At 42.3% G+C, this 23,525-nt stretch overlaps 1 long non-coding RNA gene across 1 annotated transcript in view; it reads left to right on the top strand.

Annotated features, from left to right (window-relative positions):
* LOC145524080 (uncharacterized) overlaps positions 1-21,590 on the top strand; it is a 79,407-nt gene extending 57,817 nt beyond the window's left edge. The window contains exons 4-7 of the long non-coding RNA XR_014067148.1: positions 18,244-18,313; positions 18,711-18,824; positions 19,677-19,767; positions 21,481-21,590. This is a non-coding gene — a long non-coding RNA (uncharacterized LOC145524080). The remainder of the gene's footprint in view (positions 1-18,243; positions 18,314-18,710; positions 18,825-19,676; positions 19,768-21,480) is intronic.
* Positions 21,591-23,525: the final 1,935 nt, after the last annotated feature.

Raw genomic sequence — 23,525 nt, 5'->3', positions numbered from 1 at the left:
AACAGGGAGGTATTAGTCAAAGGGTAGAGAGTTTCAGTTATACAAGATGCAGGTCCTAGAGATCTACTGTAGAGCATAGTGGCTGTAGCTAGTAAGACTATAATTGCAATCTTAGAATATTGCGAAGAGGGTAGATATTATGTTGTGTTCTTATCAAACACATAAAAACAATAACCCTTATAAAATATTAATAACAAATAAGAATGCAAAAATAAACTTTTGGAGGGAATGGATATGTTTTTTGAGATGGATTGTAGTGATGATTTCATGGATGGATACTTATCTCAAAACTCATTAAACCGTGTACATAAAATAAGTATAACATTTTTTTTTTTTCCAGTGTTCTTTATTTCCTCCTGCATTTCCCTGTTTACATTTGGGATCACTTTTCTTTGGCTTGAAGAACTCTTTTAGGGTATATTATTACAGCTCTTTTGCAAACCCTTGCTTTAGTTTTTTTTTTTTAATAAATTTATTTATTTTAGTTGGGGGCTAATTACTTTACAATATTGTGATAGTTTTTGCCATACATTGACATGAATCAGCCATGGGTTTACATGTGTTCCCCTTCCTGGACCCCCCACCCACCTCCCTCAAGTATAACATTTTTGTAAGTAAACTATATCTCAATAAAGTGGTTAAAAAAGTTGCCAAAGGCAAGTCTAAATGACACTTGGATAAAAAGGAAATGATGACTTGGATAATAAGGAAATAATGACAGGGATAATAAGGAAAAAGTTTATGAATTGGGATTCTACCCCCAAATTCAAAGCACTCTTTGTGCTATGTACGGTTCACAGTTTAAATTTGTTACTGGAAGATGAGCCTCGGTTGTGCCAATTGAAATTACATTCTTTGAAACAATTCAAAGATTATATTCCCTTTTTTTCCCTTGATCTGTGTAAAAATAAAGCAACATATATCATATTTGACCTGCCAAGCGTTCTTGAATACATGATGGGGAATGCTATTATCCAATTAGATTTGATAGAAGTAAGATATGAAATGCTCTAGAATAAAGAAGAAAAAAGTAGAATATACTCAAAGAAACACTGCCTTATGGTCTTTGAAGAAAAATATAATTAATTTTGACTCTACCTTCTGTTATTTGGTATAAATGATTGTTTGCTGTTAATACTATGAACAAACTTTTTTGTTGTTTAGTTCCTAAGCTGTGTCTGACTCTTTTGGGACCCCTATGGACTGTAGCTCGCCAGGCTCCTCCATCCATGGAATTTCCCAGGCAAGAATACTTCAGTGGGTTGCCATTTCCTTTTCCAGAGAATCTGATACAAGGATTGAACTTGCATCTCCTGCACTGCAGGCTGATTCTTTACCACTGAGCCACCCGGGAAGACCTAGCAAACTTTTACAACCAAACAAATCAAAGTTTGACTTTTTCACTTTTAAATGTTTATTTGTTTATTTAGAGAAAATGGTTTCTCTAAATTGAGAAAGTTTTCTAAAAATTTGAAAATGTCAAATATGCAATATAAGTGATACTCCAATAAAATATAAAGTCAAAAGAAAAGATCACAAAAGATACAAATTGTATATAAATAATCCCCAAACTAACTATAGAATCTATCTCCTGGCTATTATAGATCAAGGTATGGCCTCTATTAAAGAGAATTTTGAATAAATTGAGTAATATATTTTTATATTCAATCTTTTGTTAATGATATTCCAGTATTTTTAAAAGTGGAAAAAAATTAAATGCTGTGGTCACCAGAACTTTACAGGTCTGTGAAAATTGTGATATAACAACAGAGATATATAATTACTTTCTGTGATGGTGATACTTTATAATATGCAACCCATAATAATACTTAAAAGTAGTATGTAAAACTTACTGGTTCATTTTCTAATCTAATATTTCTTTAATCATTTTATTAACAATTCCAGTTGCTAAATATCTGGGGCAAGTGGATGAATAGGATAGCCTGATGTCGAGTAGCCCCACCTCCTTTTAAAAAAACCCTGAAATTCCTTTCTGAGAGCTATCAGTTCAGTTCAGTCGCTCAGTCATGTCCGACTCTTTGCGATCCCATGAATTGCAGCACGCCAGGCCTCTCTGTCCATCACTAACTCCCGGAGTCCACCCAAACCTATGTCCATCGAGTTGGTTATGCCATCCAACCATCTCATCCTCTGTCGTCCCCTTCTCCTTCCGCCCCCAATCCTACCCAGCATTAGGGTCTTTTCCAATGAGTCAACTCTTCGCATGAGGTGGCCAAAGTATTGGAGTTCAGCTTCAACATCAGTCCTTCCAACGAACACCCAGGATTGATCTCTTTTAGGATGGATTGACTGGATCTCCTTGCAGTCGAAGGGACTCTCAAGAGTCTTCTCCAACACCACAGTTCAAAAGCATCAATTCTGCGGCGCTCAGCTTTCTTCACCGTCCAACTCTCACATCCATACATGACCACAGGAAAAACCATAGCCTTGACTAGACGGACTTTTGTTGGCAAAGTAATGTCTCTGTTTTTAAATATGCTATCTAGGTTGGCCATAACCTTCCTTCCAAGGAGTAAGCGTCTTTTAATTTCATGGCTGCAATCACCATCAGCAGTGATTTTGGAGCCCCCAAAAATAAAGTCTGACACTGTTTCCACTGTTTCCCCATCTATTTCCCATGAAGTGATGGGACCAGATGCCATGATCTTAGTTTTCTGAATGTTGAGATTTAAGCCAACTTTTCACTCTCGTCCTTCACCTTCATCAAGAGGCTCTTTAGTTCTTCTTCACTTTCTGCCATAAGGGTGATGTCATCCGCATATCTGAGGTTATTGATATTTCTCCCGGCAATCTTGATTCCAGCTTGTGCTTCATCCAGCCCAGCGTTTCTCATGATGTACTCTGTGTATAAGTTAAATAAGCAGGGTGACAATATACAGCCTTGATGGACTCCTTTTCCTATTTGGAACCAGTCTGTTGTTCCATGTCCAGTTCTAACTGTTGCTTCCTGACCTGCATACACGTTTCTCAAGAGACAGGTCAGATGGTCTGGTATTCCCATCTCTTTCAGAATTTTCCACAGTTTATTGTGATCCACACAGTCAAAGGCTTTGGCATAGTCAATAAAGCAGAAATAGATGTTTTTCTGGAACTCTCTTGCTTTTTTGATGATCCAGCGGATATTGGCAATTTGATCTCTGGTTCCTCTGCCTTTTCTAAAACCAGCTTGAACATCTGGAAGTTCACGGTTCACGTATTGCTGAAGCCTGGCTTGGAGAATTTTGAGCATTACTTTACTAGCATGTGAGATGAGTGCAATTGTGCGGTAGTTTGAGCATTCTTTGGCATTGCCTTTCTTTGGGATTGGAACGAAGACTGACCTCTTCCAGTCCTGTGGCCACTGCTGAGTTTTCCAAATTTGCTGGCATATCGAGTGCAGCACTTTCTCAGCATCACCTTTGAGGATTTGAAATAGCTCAACTGAAATTCCATCACCTCCACTAGCTTTGTTCGTAGTGATGCTTTCTAAGGCCCACTTGACTTCACATTCCAGGATGTCTGGCTCTAGGTGCGTGATCACACCATCGTGATTATCTGGGTCATGAAGATCTTTTTTGTACAGTTCTTCTGTGTATTCTTGCCACCTCTTCTTAATATCTTCTGCTTCTGTTAGGTCCATACCATTTCTGTCCTTTATCGAGCCTATCTTTGCATGAAATGTTCCTTTGGTATCTCTAATTTTCTTGAAGAGATCTCTAGTCTTTCCCAATCTGTTGTTTTCCTCTATTTCTTTGCACTGATCGCTGAGAAAGGCTTTCTTATCTCTCCTTGCTATTCTTTGGAACTCTGCATTCAGATGGGAATATCTTTCCTTTTCTCAAAAACGATAGAATGATCTCTGTTCCCAAGGCAAACCATTCAATATCACGGTAATCCAAGTCTATGCCCCAACCAGTAACGCCGAAGAAGCTGAAGTTGAATGATTCTATGAAGACCTACAAGACCTTCTAGAACTAACACCCAAAAAAGATGTCCTTTTCATTATAGGGGACTGGAATGCAAAAGTAGGAAGTCAAGAAACACCTGGCATAACAGGCAAGTTTGGCCTTGGAGTACAGAATGAAGCAGGGCAAAGGCTAATAGAGTTTTGCCATGAGAACGCACTGGTAATAGCAAACACCCTATTCCAACAACACAAGACAAGACTCTACACGTGGACATCACCAGATGGTCAACACCGAAATCAGATTGATTATATTCTTTGCAGCCAAAGATGGAGAAGCTCTATACAGTCAGCAAAAACAAGACCGGGAGCAGACTGTGGCTTGGATCATGAACTGCTTATTGCCAAATTCAGACTTAAATTGAAGAAAGTAGGGAAAATCACTAGACCATTCAGGTATGACCTAGATCAAATCCCTTATGAGTATACAGTGGAAGTGACAAATAGATTTAAGGGACTAGACCTGATAGACAGAGTGCCTGATGAACTATGGACAAAAGTTCGTGACACTGTACAGGAGATAGGGATCAAGAAAATCCCCATGGAAAAGAAATGCAAAAAAGCAAAATGGCTGTCTGAGGAGGCCTTACAGATAGCTGGGAAGAGAAGAGAAGTGAAAAGCAAAGGAGAAAAGGAAAGATATTCCCATCTGAGAGCTATAGAACTCCTGAAAGACAGATATCCAGGCCTTTGAGGATGAGCATGGAGTGTTCCTGGTTTTGTTGTGATTACTTCCTTCTTATTGTTGACTTTTTACGTATTGAGAACACAGATTGCTAATCTTCTGTGATCTCAAAGATATCTGGGTTTTCCCATTGCTGAGATATTTGGCAGTAACTCGCAGGATAAAGTGAAAAGGAGACCTGAGAAAGACAGGTGGTATCTGAGTATCTGGAAACACTGGAAAATAAGACCAGAACTTTTTCCCACTTGGATCGCTTAACCATGGTCTCCCTTAATTTTTACATTCTCTTGCTTTTTGCAGGGCATTGAAGTCCACACATTGATAATCTTTCCATTCTTTATATACAGGTATCACTTTGTATGAGGCATTTGATACTCATGAAAGGACTCATGAGGTCTATCTATGCATACCTATATGTGTATCCATATCTGTATCCATATCCATATTGATAGCTGTGGGTTCAAAGTCTTTCTGACTTTTCAAGTACACAATTTCAAATTTGTCATAAGTGAAAGAAATCTAATCCGGACCTGTGTTTGAAGAGGAGGGAATGGAAAGGATCATAACTAATGTTTAGCATCACTGAAATACTGCTGGGTGCAACATACCTTATGTTAAGGTATTTTTCTTTTAAGTATCTGATTAACATAAAATTTTTTTATATTATACAAATACATAATATACCATGATTATGGAAATAAAAAGCCACCCACAAGCTTACTATCTTTATAAATCGTCTATTTCCATTCTTTCCTGTCTTTTCCAAAAAAGCATATTTTCTCACAGTGTTGGACATGTAGCACAAATATACTTATGCATTCTAGTCTTTGTCATAAGCACCACACAATGAACAATTCCAATGTGGTCTTTAGAACAACCTATTTGAATGCTTCAAAATACGTTCAGTCACTAAGTTGTGTCCAACTCTTTGTGACCCCATAGACTGCAGCACATCAGGCTTCCCTGTCCTTCAATATCTCCCAGAGTTGGCTCAAATTCATGTTCATTGATTCAGTGATGCTATCTAACCATCTCGTCTTCTGCCACCCCCTTGTCCTTTTGCCTTCAACATTTCCTAGTGTCAGGGTCTTTTCCAAAGAGTCGGCTCTTCACATCAGGTGGCCAAAGTATTGGATCTTCACCTTCAAAATATAACTTTAGTGAATATATTGTCATTTATATCAGCATTTTGAAATGATTCTTCAAATAACTGGGATATTTATGTTATCTCCATTTCACCTCAATAATACCTCTATGGGCACTTTCCTGCCATCCCTTTTCCTATGCTTGGATTATTTTCTTAGAATAAATCTCCACCAGTGCAACAGTTGAGCCTAAAGAGATGGGAACTTGATGAAATTTTTGATGGTTTCTTCCTTCATGTATTTATTTTTAATCATGGTCTTCTTCTCTCATTTAAGAAAACTACCTTACTAGTTCACCAAGACACCTAATTAGTTTCCCAGTCTGTACCTTTTCACATCTTACTGATTCACAGAGTCCCTCATATGCTCTTTCTGAAAATGAACCTCTAGTTCACATACTTTTACACAAATAAGTTGCAGTTGGTAATTTTTCTCCCTGAAGCTTCATCACTTCCCAGATCTATTGTCTAGCTTCAAGGAATTCCCCATCTACAAAAGTGTCCATGAGACATAGTTTCAGTGATTGTGAAAGGGGCATGCTGATAAGCCAGGTAAGGACTGGGCTCTTGGCCATCTGCTTTTCTGCCTCTTATCAATTAAGTCTCTGCAAGACACCTTGGGCTCTGCCACCAACTTGTTCCACCAGCTCTTGCCAAACTTCAGGCAACCATGTGAACGTGGGCATGGGTGCTCCCCAAACACCCACTCTACCTAGCATTGGCCTAGATCTCATGAAGGACCCACTTAGATTTAATCTTTACCCTCAAGAACCCTTTGAAGAAATAAGATTATACAATCTAAAGATATTGTTGAGAGTCTATGACTCTTCAGAGGTTCGGAAGAGATAGATAACTTCATGGGCCCTCAGCTGGGGCTAGAAAGACTGATAAAAATAGAAGAGGCAGAAAAGTGTACAAAGGACATTTAGTTTAGGGGCATTAATTTATTTATCATTCAATCTATAAGCATCTATTGCATAGAAGGCTCTGGGCTAGGTACTAGGCCTACACAGATGAGTTAAAAATAGTTCTTCAGGAGATCACAGTCCCGTGAGAGAGACACTCAAAAGAAGATCCACAACGTGTGGTGTAATACGTGCCATCCAGAGAAATTGACAGAGCAATGGTCATGCAGTGGCCAGATCTGCCTGGGAAAGGCAAAGGGAGTAACATAAAAGAAAACTTCCCTCTAGACCAAAGGGATCTGGGGTGTTTTATGAGGATCACATGAACGAAATGGGATTTAGCAGTGGTAGAGTGGCAAGAAGACTCTGCTTTTAGCTGGAAGACTTAGGTTTTCATCTAACTGTACTCTTTTCCAGCTGTGTGATGGGAATCAGGTCCCTCAAAGTCTCTGGGCCTCAATTTTGTCAAAATTCAAGTAGAGGTCATAATATTGGCACAGGAACTGCTGGGAGATTTAAAAAGAAAGGAGGTGATAAAGGGCCAAGTCAAAGAATTGATTATTAATTATCATCATTACCAGATACAAAAGCACTTTGGAAATTCTCTGTCCCTGTACACATGAGCAAAGTTATTGGTGCAATGACTTTCATCACCACAGTTACCTGCCCTTGTCCTCCAGGCTCTGCTTTATATCTGCAAACAGAAGGATTGGCCATGAATGAGCATGGTTCACTCCTGTCACTCACCACATCTTTTTGCTTTGGGTAAACCTCACCCTGGAAGGCCTCAGAATGTTACCTTTGCATCTGTAAGTCCTCCTAAGCTTGATTCTCTGCATTTTTTTTTTCTTTAAGGAAATTGAATCATGTGGAGTTCACTAAACCTAAAGATATTTAAAGTGCATGGAGTGTTGGCCACATGCCCAGGGCTCACCTAGTCAACCAGGCATTACTTCACAGGCCATTTATTTCATAATTTCTCACAAGAAACTGTGGCAATAGCCAGAGATGACAGAGGTGACAGATGAGTCAAGGAGAGACACTGACTCAGAGGCAACCATCTTAGCCCCCGCCAACCCCCTACAACTGGCAGCCTTGAGTGTGCTGGCTTCTATAGAGATTTATACTTTTGTTTGGATATTGCTTTAAGGAGATTAAAGGATCTGTATTCCTGGAAGCCTCCTTCCTCATTTCTTCCCTGGGGCCCTTCAGACCATGCTCCAATTCATTCCTTTGTAATGAGAAGAGCTCACATTCCTTGGGAATCTATTCTATGCCAAAAATTCTACTCTGTCTTCACACTCATTGCCTTATTTACTCCTCACCACTGCCGCACAGGTATGATGGTTAACCTCAATTTACAGATGAGGAAACTGTGGTGTAAAGAAAGTAAGGAACTGGGCTAAGGTGAGTGACTCCAGGAATACCCAGTAGAACTGTAGAGGTATCAATAGATCGTCAGAGCCCATGCCTCTGACCGTTCTGCTTCCTTCAGGTAGGAGGGCCTGGAGCTCCCATGTCACAACGACAATCTCAGTCACCTCTGCGGTGAGTCAAAGCTGAGGACTGTTTTAGGAATAGTTTCTCTTAAAGCAAGAACTGGGGAAGAGAGGAAATCACTAAAGGATGTTCTAGGCAATCTTTTTTCTGTTCAGGCAGCCAAAGAAAGCCTGGCTCTGGGAACATGTCCTACAGAGCTCCTGCACGTGGATGGAGGCCACTCGTGGCTTACCTTAGTAGGGAAGAGAACAACATCTCCGAAAGAGGAGGTTCCAAGTTTAATGACTGTCTTCCAGACTCCACTTCTCTGATTTCTTGTGCAGCACTTTTTTTTCCCCTTGAGAAAACATGACTAAGTTTCTCACCCCAAACACAGCTCTGATCATGTCTCCCGCTGTTGAAGGACTTCCAATAATTTTTATGTCTCCCCCTATTGAAGGACCTCCAATGTTTCTTATGTCTCCAATCAGCTGTCTCCAAACTTATCTGAGTATGGAGCCCTGCTGGTTAAAAAGGTTTATAATTTGTGTGCCCAAACAGATTTATAGCATGTTGTATGCATGTGTATCAAACCATGCCAATATATTATGCACACTATAAAAATAAATCAAAACTAGAAATGATAAAAGGAGAGTTAACTATGAAACAAAGAATGCTTTAAAATGTATGCTAATTTTCATCATATCATACTATCTTTTCTACCATCTCAAGACATAATTAACATTGTAGGCAGGGTTCACCATTAATCACAAGAATGTAAACCCATATTTCAAGCATTCTTCCTGAGAATTTTGAGGTTTTTGTTTTTTTTTTCCTACAGCTTGTTATATGTGATTAGATCATCATTGGCTTTAACCCCTGAAATGTAGCCAGTGGGAAGACAAGAATAGGAGAAAAGTTAGTTCTGCATTTTCTTGTTGTTTGCTTGTATTTGTTATACGAATCATTCTCAATTCTCAAGCTCTTTGTGGGAATCTTTCAAAACCATTTGTCCATTTTGTAAGGATTTATTTAGTTAAATCCAAGTAAAGCTTCCATAAATCCAAGAAACTAGCTAAATGAGAACAGCATGGGTACCTCTTGGACACTCTGGGGCATAGAATCCCTACCCCTCCCTCAGAATAACCTCAGTTGTAGGTTTGCCATAGAATCATTCAAATTAGGGATATAAAGTGGGTTCCCTGGTCAAGCTATGTTGGAAATAATAGGAATTTTAATTTCTTTTATACAAATGAAAATAGATGAAAATGAAGATTCCAGTATGATTTGCACACCCTCCTGGGAGCATGCATGCCTCTTTGGAAATCCTTATCTACCAAAATCAGAGCCCTCAACCTCTAAGATTGGTGACCTACTTCTTTAGCCATACCTCCAACCGTCGCTAATCCTATCCATTCTCATGATCACCCACACATCGCACTACGCAAACACGCAGAACCAGACATCTTTCTCTGAAAACTTTATTCTCCTGAGCCTTTGCCCAGAACCTTCCTTATGCTTAGAACACTTTTGCTTTCCCATGTTATCTTTTGAAATTTTACTCGGCCCTAGAAGCTCACCTCAGCCTCCACCTTCCATGGAAAATAATAACATCAACAGACAGTCACTGACTCCTAACTACATTTTGGACACAGCATTATCTAATTTAACCTTCACAACAATTCCAGGAAATGGGTACTATCATGAGAAAGCTGAGGGATAGAGAGTTGCCCACAATCACACAGCTAAGAAATGGGGAAACGAGGAAACAAACCCAGAAGGGCTTAAAATTCCCACATTCTAGCACTGTATGTGTGTTTTGATTGGATTGAACAGGTAAAGCCTACACTAAACCCTCCCCCTCTTCCTACTTGTGGGGAGCTTGAGGAGTTCTTCTCAAGTTGTTCAACTTGAGGAGTTGTTCTGTCCTCATACTTCCAAAGCAGCTCGTTTGTAAATACTATGCAGTACTTACTTCACTTTGCTATATGTTGCTGTTAGGTGTGTTCATCTCTCAAATCCCCAGCTATACATTAAATCCTTTAGACAAGGGAGCACACTGAATACTTTACAGCACAATAGCAGAGACATAGTAAATGTGTCCAATGAGTGGATGAATTAATGGATGAAAGTATAAATGAATGGATGGAAAAAACCAACAACAACAAAGGTCCTAGGTCAGGTGTGATTTCTTTAGAATGTAGCTTTGTGTTTCCTGGTGGCCTGAGGAGCAAACTACAAAGATCCATGTGTGTGGGTCAGCAATGTATTACAAAGATTTCAAATTAAAATGGAAGACACGAATTCCATCTCCCAAGATTTATAAAAGCACTTAAGAGCTGTGTTATACTCTTTAATGAGTATTGACTGGCTGATAAAAACTTAAACCTGTTTATGTAATCTAACTTTCAAAAAAACTTGAATGCAGTAAAGACCGTCACCTTACAAACTACCACTTGCTATGTTAAACGGTGGAGAAGGACATTTGGACAGACCATTCTAAAGATGACCGTAGTTGGCACCATTTACAGAAGAAACTTGAGCACACTTAATCCTGAAAAGAATGATCTTAAACACTTGTACACACACACATACAACCACACAGCCCACTGTTTAGAATTTTTTTTCTTCAACTTACTGATTCAGAACCAAGCTTATAGGGGTGAAGTGACTTACCCAGTAATCACATAGCCGAGAAGTAACAGAGCCTATAGCCAAACCCAGGCTTTGGGACTCAAATCCCTTAATCTTTCCCCACTCTGCTCCTTCAACACAGAATGAATCATAGAATGTCAGGCATCTGAGCCATCAGAAACTCTTTACCACAGGCATAGAATATATAGTTTCCAACGGGGTGTCTTTGAAATGCTCTTTCCTATAAGCCTGCAGTCTTGAGGATTGTGCATGGGAGGGAAGGACCAGTGACTTCTAATCCCTAGATGACTAAACAGAAGCCCAGTCCATCTGTGATAAATATCCCTTCCAAGGGCCACAGGTGCTCATGAAAGAGCAAGCTTTTTTTTTTTTCTGCCTCAGTGCTGAAACCATCTTAGAAGCATTCCATCCTCCAAGTAATTAATCCCTCCTTTCTAAATTTTCTTATTAATGTTTTACTGTGTCCTTTTGCAGAGGTACAATCCACAGTGCTCTGACAATAAGCTGCACAGTAAAATAGTCTGGCTGCCTGAACCTACTGGAGTCAGGGATATAAGGGCATAGGGGAAGGGCTTCATTTTTAGTCGTTGAGGGCTGGAAGAGACAAAGGCAGGGCCTAGTTCCTCAAGGCCACCCTTCCAACCTTCTCTGAAGATGACGTCCAGAACAAGCACCCCTGGGTTCCCTTGAAAGAAAGGCCATTAAAGCCACCTTCAAGTACATTTTATACATAAAGGATGGAAATGGGGGTATATGCTAGATTTACTTTGGAGAGTCCCTGGAGGACAGAAATAGAGGAAAGGGATGAAAATTAAAGGCAGCTAGCATCATAAGACAGAGCTTCCCGACAGATGTATAACAGAGCAGTGAGCTGCCTTCGAGACTAGTGAACTTGCCATCATTGGAGGTTGGACCACCCCTCCTTGAGAGTGGTGTACAAAGCATATATTTACAGAGTAGGTGATTTGGCTAGATTACTGCTAAAATACCCCTTCCAGCAATGGCATTTTGTGTGCCTCCAAGTTGTCCCCACATGATTGCTTTGGGAGATGGGTTCAGACAAAACTCGTCTATTCAATAATACTTGGTCACAATGCAACGGCTGCTGCCTGGTCACAAAGCATTTCATAGGCAGCTGTTACCATCCTTACTTCAGAAATGTGGTGAAAAGGGAATGAGAGACAGGTGAGGGGCCTGCTACCACGTGAGCAGGTGCAAAGAAGCCCCCAGCTCCAGAGCTGCCCAGAGCCTGAGCCAACACAGTTCTCAACTGGATTGGAACTCAGTGATTTCCAACTGCCAGCAATGACCCTGACACCCCTAAAATGACTTTGAGTTTTTCCTTTCTAGGTTATAAAGCCACCCAATCTCAGGATTTGAATAGTCTTTGAAGTCATGGAGTCATTTGGGCTCTGGAAGCCACAGGAAAGTAATGTTTCCCACTGACTCTAACTGAGAACTAGAAAATGGAATGAGTTCCAGGGAATCCTAAGGAATTGTCTGGGCTCAGGGATAAATAGGGCAAAAGTCGCAGCCGAGTCTCCTGCCAGCTTGCTCCAAGGAAGCACTGAGCCAGTCTTTGTGGCAGGAAAAGACTGAATTCCAGGAGTGGGGCAAATGTAATAAAGTTTAAGGCTGCAAGTATTTGGAGCAACAAGAAATAATAACAGCACAGCTAGGAGCACTCTTTTTCTCTTGAAAGGTCTTTGCCTGTCACAGATGGGGAAGCAGCAGGATCTAAGAGAAAGCAATGAACTGACAATCAGAAAACCTGGGCCACCACCGACTTGCTGTGTGATCTCGGAAGAACACTTAAGCTTTCAGAGCCGTAACAGTTAACCTCACGAGGATGACAATTTGCACCCAAGCTTGATTAGCGGATCCATGAGATGAGGGATGTGAAGCACTTTGTTATTGTTCAGTCGCTCAGTCGTGTTTGACTCTTTGCGACCCCACGGACTGCAGCACGCCAGGCTTCCCTGTCCTTTGCTATCTCCCGGAGTTTGCCCAGATTCGTGTCTGTTGGTGAAGCACTTTAACATTAGACAAATAGGAGGTTCTAATAGATTCATGCCTGCTTTGTGTGCCTTTCCTAAAGTGAATTGATGATATTATTGTATGATTCTCTATTTCCAGATGTGGAAATCAAGGCACAGAGATGTGACTGGATGTGGGTCTCATTCTTTAGTGCCAGGATTAAGAGAAGGGGTCTCCCCACACTGGGAGGACCCCTGTGCCTGCCCATGGCCAGGTACTTCCTCTCCCGAGAATGACCCCATTGCATGCCTGTCTGGGGCACTGCTCCAAACCAGGGAGTTTCTTCTGCTCGACGGTGTGAGGTACGCATACCCTGGCAGGGTTTCAGGAAATGGTCACTTCCACATTCATTTGGAAGCCCTGGCACCTACCTCTCTTCTACCCATACATCCACTGTCTCCCACCCCCATCCACACCCACCCCCCGCTGTTAAGATAGTCTCTGCTAGTGAGCAAATGTTGCACCCTCCAGTGCTACCTCTGATCAGGGAAAAATTCTCTGACCTCTGTCTGGTTCTCTGCCTCAGAGAAGGTCTCACCATCAGCTACACATTCTAACAGTCCCCAAAGTCTTCTCCCTTCTGCTTCCCCACCAATGTGGCCTCTTCTGCGAAGTTCTTTAACCATGGGTTTCCCCAACATCCCCCCCACCCGCAGGCTCCCCTTCACCATCATCTTCATTTCAGAAAATGAAATAAAAGAGAAATTCGAATGACTCATCAGTCCACATGGCAGGAAGGGGAGAAGCAGAGAGAGTGAGTTTGTGGGTCCAGATGAGGATTTCTGCAGGCCTTTTGCCTGCTTCCCGTGATCAGCTGAGCTTCACTAGAGGGAAGATATAAAAATCTGAGCGATGCCACATTGTCTCCAAAAGCAGCTAGAGTGAAAATGAAGTGTGACTGCCGCCTCCCCAAAACGCAGGGCAGCTCCTGCCTTGTGGGCTCAAACATGGCTCAGTGGCTGGCGGGCCAGCCTCGGGACAGACGCCATCTGGGTCAGCGCCACCGAGTATCAGCCGCCATCCTGACCCGGGGCTCCCTCAGGCCTCAACGCCACCCTCCGTGAGGCTGGGGGTCCACTCCTATTAGGCCCCCTGGGTATACAGCAGTGTCTGCTGGGGACACTGAGCAAGGAGCCAACAAACGGTGCCTTCTTGGGAGGCACAGCCCACTGGCAGCCCAGGGTTTAGCAAGCCCCAAATTCTATGCCCATTGGTTGGCTGGAGGCCTGTTAGACCAACAGTTTGTATCAGGCAGAGTGTGCTTGATGGGAAGAGTCAGAGTGGGTGGACCCAGCCCTGCCATCAACAAGAGGGGTTCTGCTCTCGTCTGCTTTACATATTGGGCATCTGCCTGAGATTTCACCAGGGGGAAAAAAAACAAAAAAAACCAGAATCCATTGAAATTACAAACCAAAAAATGCAAACAACCTTAAAAGCCCCCATCTATCTAGCCCTGTGCTCTTCAAACTTAAACATGGCTCAGATCTCCTGGAGGGTTAGATATAACACATATGTCTGGGTCCCTCCCCAAAGTTGCTGGTTCAGTATTTCAGAGTGAGGCTGATAGTCTGTATTACTAATAAGATCATAGGAGAACCCAGTGCTGCTGTTCTGGGGACAAATTTGAAGAACCAGGGATCGAGCCCAAATTTTCTCTTCAGAGCTGGGATAGGTGACTCCTCCAGGCTTTCTTAGCAAGTTGGAGGTGAGCTAGAATAGACCCTGGGCTTCCCAGGTGCCACTGGTGGTAATGAATCTGCCTGAAAATGCAGGAGGCATTAAGAGATATGGGTTCAATCACTGGGTCAGGAAGATCCCCTGGAGGAGCGCACAGCAACCCACTCCAGGATTCTTGCCTGGAGAATCCCATGGACAGAGGAGCCCGACAAGCTATAATCCATGGGGTCTCAAAGAATTGGACATGACTGAAGAGACTTAGCACACAGCACTTGCCAAATAGACCCCATTCTCTGCCAGGCTCTCTGTGCCTTGTCCAGGCCTTGGACGTCATACCTGCACCTGCTCCAGCACGTAGGGCTCGGGATGCAGAAGACCACTCTAGCCTGGGCTCTCCTGGGGCTTTATCCCCCGGACAGTGATCCAAGGGGAGCATTCCTAACCTAGAGCCCACGCTCAGCTCATCAGTATTGATGACCAGAAGCTACCGCAGAATCTCAGAAAACCAGGCCTGGCAGAGAGACTCAAAGCTGATGTTCTTCTCACCACTATTAATCCAAATTTTTCTGACCACAGAAAATACTATACTGACTCATTTAATCCTGATAGCAGCTTCTACATCTGATCTCTGTCCTTCTGACATTTCTTGCCCTTTTATCTCTACTGATAAGTCCCCGTGCCTGGCAAAGTTTTCCTATTAGGGGATCAGGGCTTGAGACTTATTCCTTGAAGAAAAATCATGGACTGAGACAACATCAGAATCAAGAAATCATGATCGATGTCGGAACTATTTATTCTCCTCATTTTACAGGTGAAGACGCTGAGTCTGGAGGGGATCAGTATCTTGTCCCGTCTGGACCATAGTCAGGCAGTCTCTCCCCACACCTTCATCTTGCTCCCCTCCTCCCACTTCCTGGGGCCAGGCTGGTGGCCCTGCAGCTGTGGCGAGTGCCAGATGGCATCTCAGCCACAGGGCCGAGGGCGCCTGAGGACCTTGCAGTTGGTCAGCCCCAGGCTGGCAGCCCGTCTCCGCATCGCTGCTGCGGGCACAGGGCAGAGGCGCTGAGTGAAGAGAGCACGTGCACGGAGAGGGCGAGAATGCAGTGACTCACGCCGTGTGCAGAGCTGCTCACAGCTGTTCTCAGAGCATCCTGGCCGGGCAAGGCAGCTGCCAGCCTCACATCATCAGAGGGTCATTCTTGGCCTCGGCAGCCATCATGGTAGGAGCAGAGGAGGGGGAATCAGGTTGTCAATGGGCACCACCGGGCAGAAGAGCTAGTGCCCACAAGGGAGCAAGAAAACCTCAGCTCTTTTCTCAGCTCTGCCCCTGTTCTTTCCAGCAGTGTGACCTTGGGCATGACGTCACCTGGACTTGATGAGCCTGACTTCTCTCACATGTTCATGGGTGCATTGCCCGATGTGGAGAGTGACCGGTGGACTGATGTATGAAAGAAAACAACGCCTGTTGCAAATCTAGAGGGATTCACACACGTGTTTGAGTCCGTTCAGGCTGCTATAACTTCATACCACAGGCTGAGTGGCTTCTGAAGAACAGAAACTCATTTCTCACAGTTCAAGAAGGTGAGAAGTCCAAGGTCTGGGCGCTTCTGGTGGCCTTCTGGCGACAACCGACTGTCCTCAGATGGAGGAAGGAGAAGGAGAGCCCTCTTTAATAAGGCACTAACCCCATTCCTGAGAACTGTTCCTTCCTGACCTAATCACCTCCCAAAGGCCCTGCTTCCTAACATCACCTTAGGGGTTAAGATTTCAACATATGAATTTTGGTGCTATTGTCATTGTGAAAGGTCATTGTTGGCAATTACCCATTCTCAAAGGCAACACGGTGGTAAAATATTGATATCTCTCTGTGAAGGATATATTTGAACCCTTTGTGTTATTTTTGTAATTCTCCTATAAACTTTAAATCACTTACAAATAAAATGTTTTAAAAATGCTGCATTCTCTGTAATTATATTCTGTTTCATTCATCCTGGTTCACCATGAGGCAGGCAAACCTCAGGAAGATCGCTGCCTTGTAGAGTTGATGTTCCAACAGGCAGAAACAAATATTAATCATCACAAGAAATATGAAAAGCACCTGTGGTATCAGAAGGTGTTAGTCTTACCAGGGACACAAGTAGGATAGCAGAAGAGGGCATGGATGTCCTAGGTTTGGGGTGGTGGGGAGGGACTTGCAGCTGATACCATCAGTGCTCAAGGTGGGCCTGAGTAAGCAGATATCCAGGAGGAATCTACGGGCCAGCAGACACGAGGTTAGCATGATTGGTGCAGCATGGTTGGACTGTGGGATGAAGAGTCAGAGATTAGGTCAGCAGGGCCCTGCTTAGCCACAACCTATGGGCCCATGAAGTCTATTTGGAGGCCCTGGGATTTCTCTCTGAGAAAAATGGGGCAATAAGACAGACATTTCAGCAGAGGAGTGACACAATCTGATACACATCCCGCAAGGGTTATTCTGAAAATATACCAAGGAGCACAAGGGTAGAAGCAGAGAGATCAGGTAGGAGGCGATTGCAACAATCCAGAGAGATGGCTACAGGGGGTGAAAAGTGAGTGATGAGGTTTGAGATTTGTATTCTAAAGGTGGAGCCAACACAGTTTCTTTGACCCAAATTCAGTTTCTAAGGCTCCTTCCAGTCTCCAAACTCTTTGTACTAGAATTCCATCATCACCTCCACAAACTACTCTTCCCAAGTGTGGAGAGAGAGATACCATGCTACTTTTAAAAATAGATATAGATTCTTTCAAGGGTCTTGCTTCTTCACATGATTTTTTTTCCTTTCCTTTCCTTTTTTTAAAAAAAAAACAAACTGAAGTGTAGTTGACGTGCAATATTTTATAAGTTACAGGTGCACAGTAGAGTGACTCATAATTTTTAAAGGTTATACTCCATTTATATTTTTTATGAAATATGGGTTATACTCCCCATGTTGTACAATACACCCTTGTAGCTTATTTTATACCTAATAGTTTGTACCTTTTAATCCTCTACCCCTATAGTGCCCCTCCTCCCTTCTCTCTCCCCACTGGTAACTAGTTTGTTCTCTATATCTGTGTATATTTATTTTTAGTTATTATTCACTAGCTTGTTCTATTTTTTCTGGATTCCAATAGTTTGTTCCTCCTGCCCTCCCATTCCTATACTGTTCCTCTCTCTCTCCCCAGTGGTAACTACTGGTTTGTTCTCTAACTCTGTGAATCTGCTTCTTTTTTGTTACATTCACTAGTTTGTCATATTTTTCAGATTCCACATTTAAGTGATATCACACAGTATTTGTCTTTCTTGGCCTGACTTATTTCACTTAGCATAATGCCCTCCACTTCCATCTATGTCACTGCAAATGGTGAATTTTTATTATTTTTGATGGCTGAGCAGTATTTCATTTTGTGTGATATATATATATAGCATATCTTCTTTATCCATTCATCTGTTGACAAGCACGTTGCTTTCATGTCTTAGCAACTATAAATAATGCTGCTATGAACACTAGGGTGCATGTATCTTTTTGAATTAGTGTTTTTGCTTTTCAACATGATTATTAAGCCCACATGGAAGTTGTGACTCCCATTCCATGGCTGAAGGTTTCTGGGATGATGCTTATTCAATCCTATTCTATGCTCAAGTATGAATATGGCAAGAAATATGGACAAAAGTCTGTCTTTTTCTCTACCAAAGGAACTGCCAAGCCCAGAGACCAACCCAGAGGACAATGGAGAGGCTGAAAGTGTTCACAGAAAATAGCTGAGTAAGAAGATGTCCTCCATATGAAGTGTCTGGTCCCCCAAGAAAAAACTTCATCCAAGTCGCTGTTTCTAAGATAGACACGTATGATCCATCATCTAGACAATTCCTGTAATCTGCTACCTGGGTCCCTGACCCAGTGATGACTCCTGCCCCTCTACATTGCCCCCAGATGCCTGGTTCCCAAGCACAATGGGGATGCATTCTTCTGCTCTTGTTCTGTCCTTGCTCCCCAGAATCTAAGCTGGGCCACAGCTTTAAGGACTCTCCTCTTTAGAGCCTCCCCTCACCCCCGACTCTCCCAGGTGCCTTGTCAGTGGTGGAGAACATTCAGTTGGAACATGAGGCAGAGTGCCATCCGGAGGCATTGCAGTCTCTTGACCTCAATTCTACCTCTGCAGATTCAGCACCATGCAGCCTTCTTTATTTCCTGTCCTAATTGCTGTGCAGCGTTACTGTGGGCTGTTAAACAGCTGCCACCTTCCACCTCAGACATGGATGCCATCCAAGGGCAGGTAAAAATATTCTTCCCTTCACGTAAGTTGATGGAGGAGACTTCTGGAAGAAACAGGCTCAGAAACTTTGCAGCATCTCCAGGGCTGTCCAATGGTTTGGGCCTGTCCCCATCCACAGCCTTGTTCTTTGGAACTGGTCACCCTGTTGGCCTGTCTTCCCCAATCACATCCTTTTGTCCTTCCTTTCCAAAGTCTGTGGGTGAGGCTGAGAGTTCTGACCTAGGATCACGGGGGAGCACAAAACACTTCAGCAATGGGGACTTCAGAAGCCACCCTTTTCTTCTAAGAAGTGAAACCTCCTCCTTCCCCATCCCACCCCCAAACATAATTTACATCCCTAATATAGGGTGCATGTGAAGGTGAGGTGCCTTTAGTTGAAGAGCATTTGGGGGGCCCAGTTTACCTCCCCCTCAACTCACCTTCATTGATGCAGAAACAAAGTTAACAAACCCATGAGCCCCTAATTTGTTCAAAACTTTTCATTTTACAGATGATGATCTTTGAGGCCTAGAGGCTTATCCCAGTTGACCCAGTGCATCAAAAGAAGAGACAGGATTAGGACCTTGACTTCTTGCTGTTCAGCTCAGGTCGTTTAAAGAGCTTAGCAGTCAGGTCCAAAGAGCTCCTTGTCTGGACTGTAGGGCCCTGGGAAGGCCATGACCACCATGTGCTAGAGTTGCTCCTGCCACCGGCTAGAGCCTCAGCACACATCTCCCATCTCTCCTTTCAATGAGTTCATGTCGAAAGCTTGAAATTGACCTGGTGGGAAACTGGCAAATAACAGATCAGGGCTTCCCCTCTCCCTCACCACAAGAGCTGATTATTAAACACCACTGGCTTTGGTATGTTCAGTCTGCTTTACCAGGTCCTGAAATAGACCTTCTCATGGAATGTGACCCTCGCTTCTCAGTCTTTCAAGACTTCCAGGGAATAGTCATAAAATGTGAGTACTCAAGGAAACCTTTGGGTTAATCTTTATCCAGAAAAGCAAGACTTAAATGCCAGAAGAACCAGTTGAGAAAGTAAATGGGCCAAGCAACTCAGTGGAAGAAAATAGAGAATAGCGAGGAATGTGGTGAAAGACCCTAAAGTGTTTAACTTAAAAACAACAACAAAGATGGAGTTCGCTAGGGCTGCCATAACAAAGTTACAGACTGGGTGGCTTAAACAAATTTATCACCAAAGTGTTGGTAGCATTGGTTCCTTATGAGGGCTATGAGGGAAGAATCTGCCCCAAGTCACTCTCCTTGGTTTGTGGATAGCAGTCTTCAAGTTCACATGGCATTCTTCCTGTAGGTACATCCATTTAATAAGGATACCAGTCATATTGGACTAGAACTCACCCTAACAATCTCATTTTGACTTGGTTCTTTCTGTAAAGACCTCCATCTAATGTCATATTCTGAGATGCTAAGAGTTAGGACTGCAACAGATGAATGTGGGGGGAAACACAATTCAATCCATAATATATGGGCAGGACCAAAAAAAAAAAACAAATCTGAGAATCAGATCTGACCTGCTCACTGCCCCAGTTATAATCCATTGGCTAAATTTGGCAGGTGTGGAAACTAAAGCACTGAGGGATGCAAGCGGCTCTCCAGAGATCACAGGTAGAAAAAGGCAGAGGTAGGCCTCCAGCCAATCTCCTCTTATCACCTTCCCAACCTGAGGCTATTTCACCTTGTACGCCTTCTTGACACCTCTGGAGAGCCTGTGAAGCAGCCAGAGAGTCAAGATGTATCTGAAACCCATCTCCAAATTCCCTACAGCCTACAGCATGGAGAAACACACATAAGACACTAGAAAACCCATGCTGAGACTTTATTGACCTCGACCTCAATTCTCTGGGCTTAGCAGAAGCTCTTGGTGTTTTGGGGCTCAAGGTTAATTGCTGGCTCCAGCTATAGTCCATGGGATCGCAAAGGAGTCAGACATGACTTAGTTACTAAACAACAGCAACAACACCATTGGTTGGCCTTAGATACTTTGAGGTCTCTGTTTTTCATTAATTCTTTCTTACTACTGAACAACAAAATGAGATCAAGGGAGGACTTCAGGATCCTCCCATTCTTGTCAATAGTAAGAGCAAGAAGAGTCAGACAATTTGGTTGAAATCCTAGATTTGCTAGAACAAACACCTACTATAGGGTGATCACTTATAAACCCTCTCTGAGCCTCATTTTTCTTACCTGAAAATTGGAGACAAATAATATTTAGCTCATTCAATAACTCATTCATGTGTTCCTTCAACCAACACTTGCCCTTTTCTTCTAACAACACACCTATAGATTTTATTTTATCAAACTCAAGGCTAGAGATATAAGCTTAAGATGAAAAAATATATTTTAGTAATATGGCTTTAAAATCACTGAAGTCCACAGTTTGATTTATGATATTCTAGTCAAGGCATAGATTTTTTTTATTGGAAAAACCTACATTTCAGTTTTCAGATACATCTTTTAATGTATATATGTATATATACATATATACATATGTATTTACTTTTTTAAATGTTTTTGGTATAAAACAAGCACTCTTCCTTACCCACACAGGAATGTACTATCTTCTGACTTCAGATTTGAGTGAACACAATGTTATTATCTGTTTTGTAACCTCTAATAACCTCTATACACCTTTCCCTCTTTGACCATTCTAGGCTTTTTCACACCAGGATTCTCAGCACAACTGGAGACCGGACTGAAGAATCTTGGTGAACCATCAGACTACAGGGAACTCACTGAGGGTTCTGTTAATAAAACCAAGAAAGAGAGCACCAATCTCCAATGCACATGTATTTTTCTTGGAGTTTTTTCATAAAGTATGTGCCAACAGAAAATAAGTCCTTCTTTTTTCAAAGTAATTTTGGCTTATATTGCACAAATGAGTATTACCATTTTGACTGATTCATAGTCTGGTAACAGAATACCAGTGTGAATAGGGACAAGAGGGGTAGGAAAATCAGGAAAGGATTTGTTAAGCATTTAGTATTTATTTTTAAAATATTCATATATGGACTAAAGATAGTCCTCCCTTCCCCATTTCCTTCTTCCTTCTCTTTTTTAAAAAATAAAACATCTCTCTAATAATATCTCTTTGTCTAGGACTTTGCCAGTGAGAACACACATCCTCATTTTTCTCTTGCCAGCATACTTACTGTAAGGAAGGTAGCTTTTATTTTTATCATCATTCTCATTTTGTTGTAACATGAACTAGTCCAAAGCTGTATAGGTTGTGACGGACAGACTGAATTATCACTCCAAGTTCTGGCCTCTATTTGTTGCCTCATATTCTTCTCCCATTATATCTCCCAGTCTCTAAGATCTCTCCCCAGCTCTGAAATTTGGTGGAGTAAAAGCTTCATGAGGGCAGAGACCTTAACTCTTTGGCTCAGCATTCTATCTCCATTGCTTAGCACAATGCCTGACATGTCCAAGGAGTTCAATAAATAGTTGGTTTTTCATTAAATTGAAATCCATGCCCTCTATACATTTTATTGCCTCAAGAGTTGATGCTGAAGTGATGACTTGAATGATAATGAGCAGCTGGTGCCCAAGAAAGTGACAAACTAAAAACCCTATGTGAGACCCAAGGATAAGAAATTTACATATACCCATGCCAGAGCAGCAAACACAGCATCCTCAAGAGTATAGAGAGTTATTCTACTTGCAAGCATCACCACTGCTGGTGAGTTGGAGTGGGATAAAGAGGCTGGTGGGACAACCCCTGACTTCCACTCTTGCATCTTCCTTTCCCTAAAGACATCACTACAGGATGTTGGAGCTCTGAGGGTTTCCTATAATTTGCTCTAAAAAAATTCACTGGGTTTTTCCAATCTGTTAGTACTTCCTCCTAAAGCTTTAGCTTCTAAAATTGGTAAGCATTTAATTTCAGTTACAAAATTAGTTGCTTATTGGTATGACATATTAAACTGATAATCTACCCAAGAACAACCTGTTATAATTTACACAGCATTTTCACAAGATGACCACTTTATAAAGAAAGAAAGATCAGGAAAGTTAAGTGTTTTGCCCTAGATTATGCAGCTAGTAATTTATAACACCAAATCCAGACCCTTCAACTCAAGATGCTCAAGTCCTTCCATTATAACTTTGCCAACGTGACATTGGTACTTGTCTACCAAACAGTCCCTGAAAATGATGGGCTGTAAGGGAATCAGGGAAGCTGACTCACTCCTACTCAGGATCCTTCCTTTACTCACGATGGATTCCATAAACACAGTGCCCTCTTTCCCAATTCCTCTTCTCAAATCCCTCTTTATTATGCCTACAATGGCAGTGGTGGCTGTAGCAATGTCTGTGAATTTTAAGGGTGAAACCAGAGGACCTCTCTTCTGAGCATTTTGCCTTCTTGTCAGCTTCATGAGAATATGCCCTGAACATGTATCCCCAGCATATAAAAGATTAAGCTCATTATACCCTCCCCAGACTTTTTTCCTTCTTCTGTGGTCCCTGTTCCTGGTCTGCTCAGCCACCTAGTTACCTAAGTTAGTAACCCAGAAGTCAGCATGGGCTCTCTGACTTGCCTTTCTTCTCTCCATCATACAGTCCCTACGACTGGTTGATTCTTCCTCTGATGTCTTTCTTTTGTCTGTGTTCACATTCTGACCCTGATGCTACTTTTAAGTCCTGATCGTATCCCTTTTGGGTTTGTGTGGTAGTCTCCTGACTGGTCTCCCTGGTG

Source organism: Giraffa tippelskirchi, chromosome 2, assembly GCF_054371585.1.
Source record: "Giraffa tippelskirchi isolate mGirTip1 chromosome 2, T2T-mGirTip1v1.2.pri, whole genome shotgun sequence".
Lineage (NCBI taxonomy): Eukaryota > Metazoa > Chordata > Mammalia > Artiodactyla > Giraffidae > Giraffa > Giraffa tippelskirchi.
The sequence above is the reverse complement of the archived record's forward strand: the minus strand, read 5'-3'. Positions and strand labels throughout refer to the sequence as shown.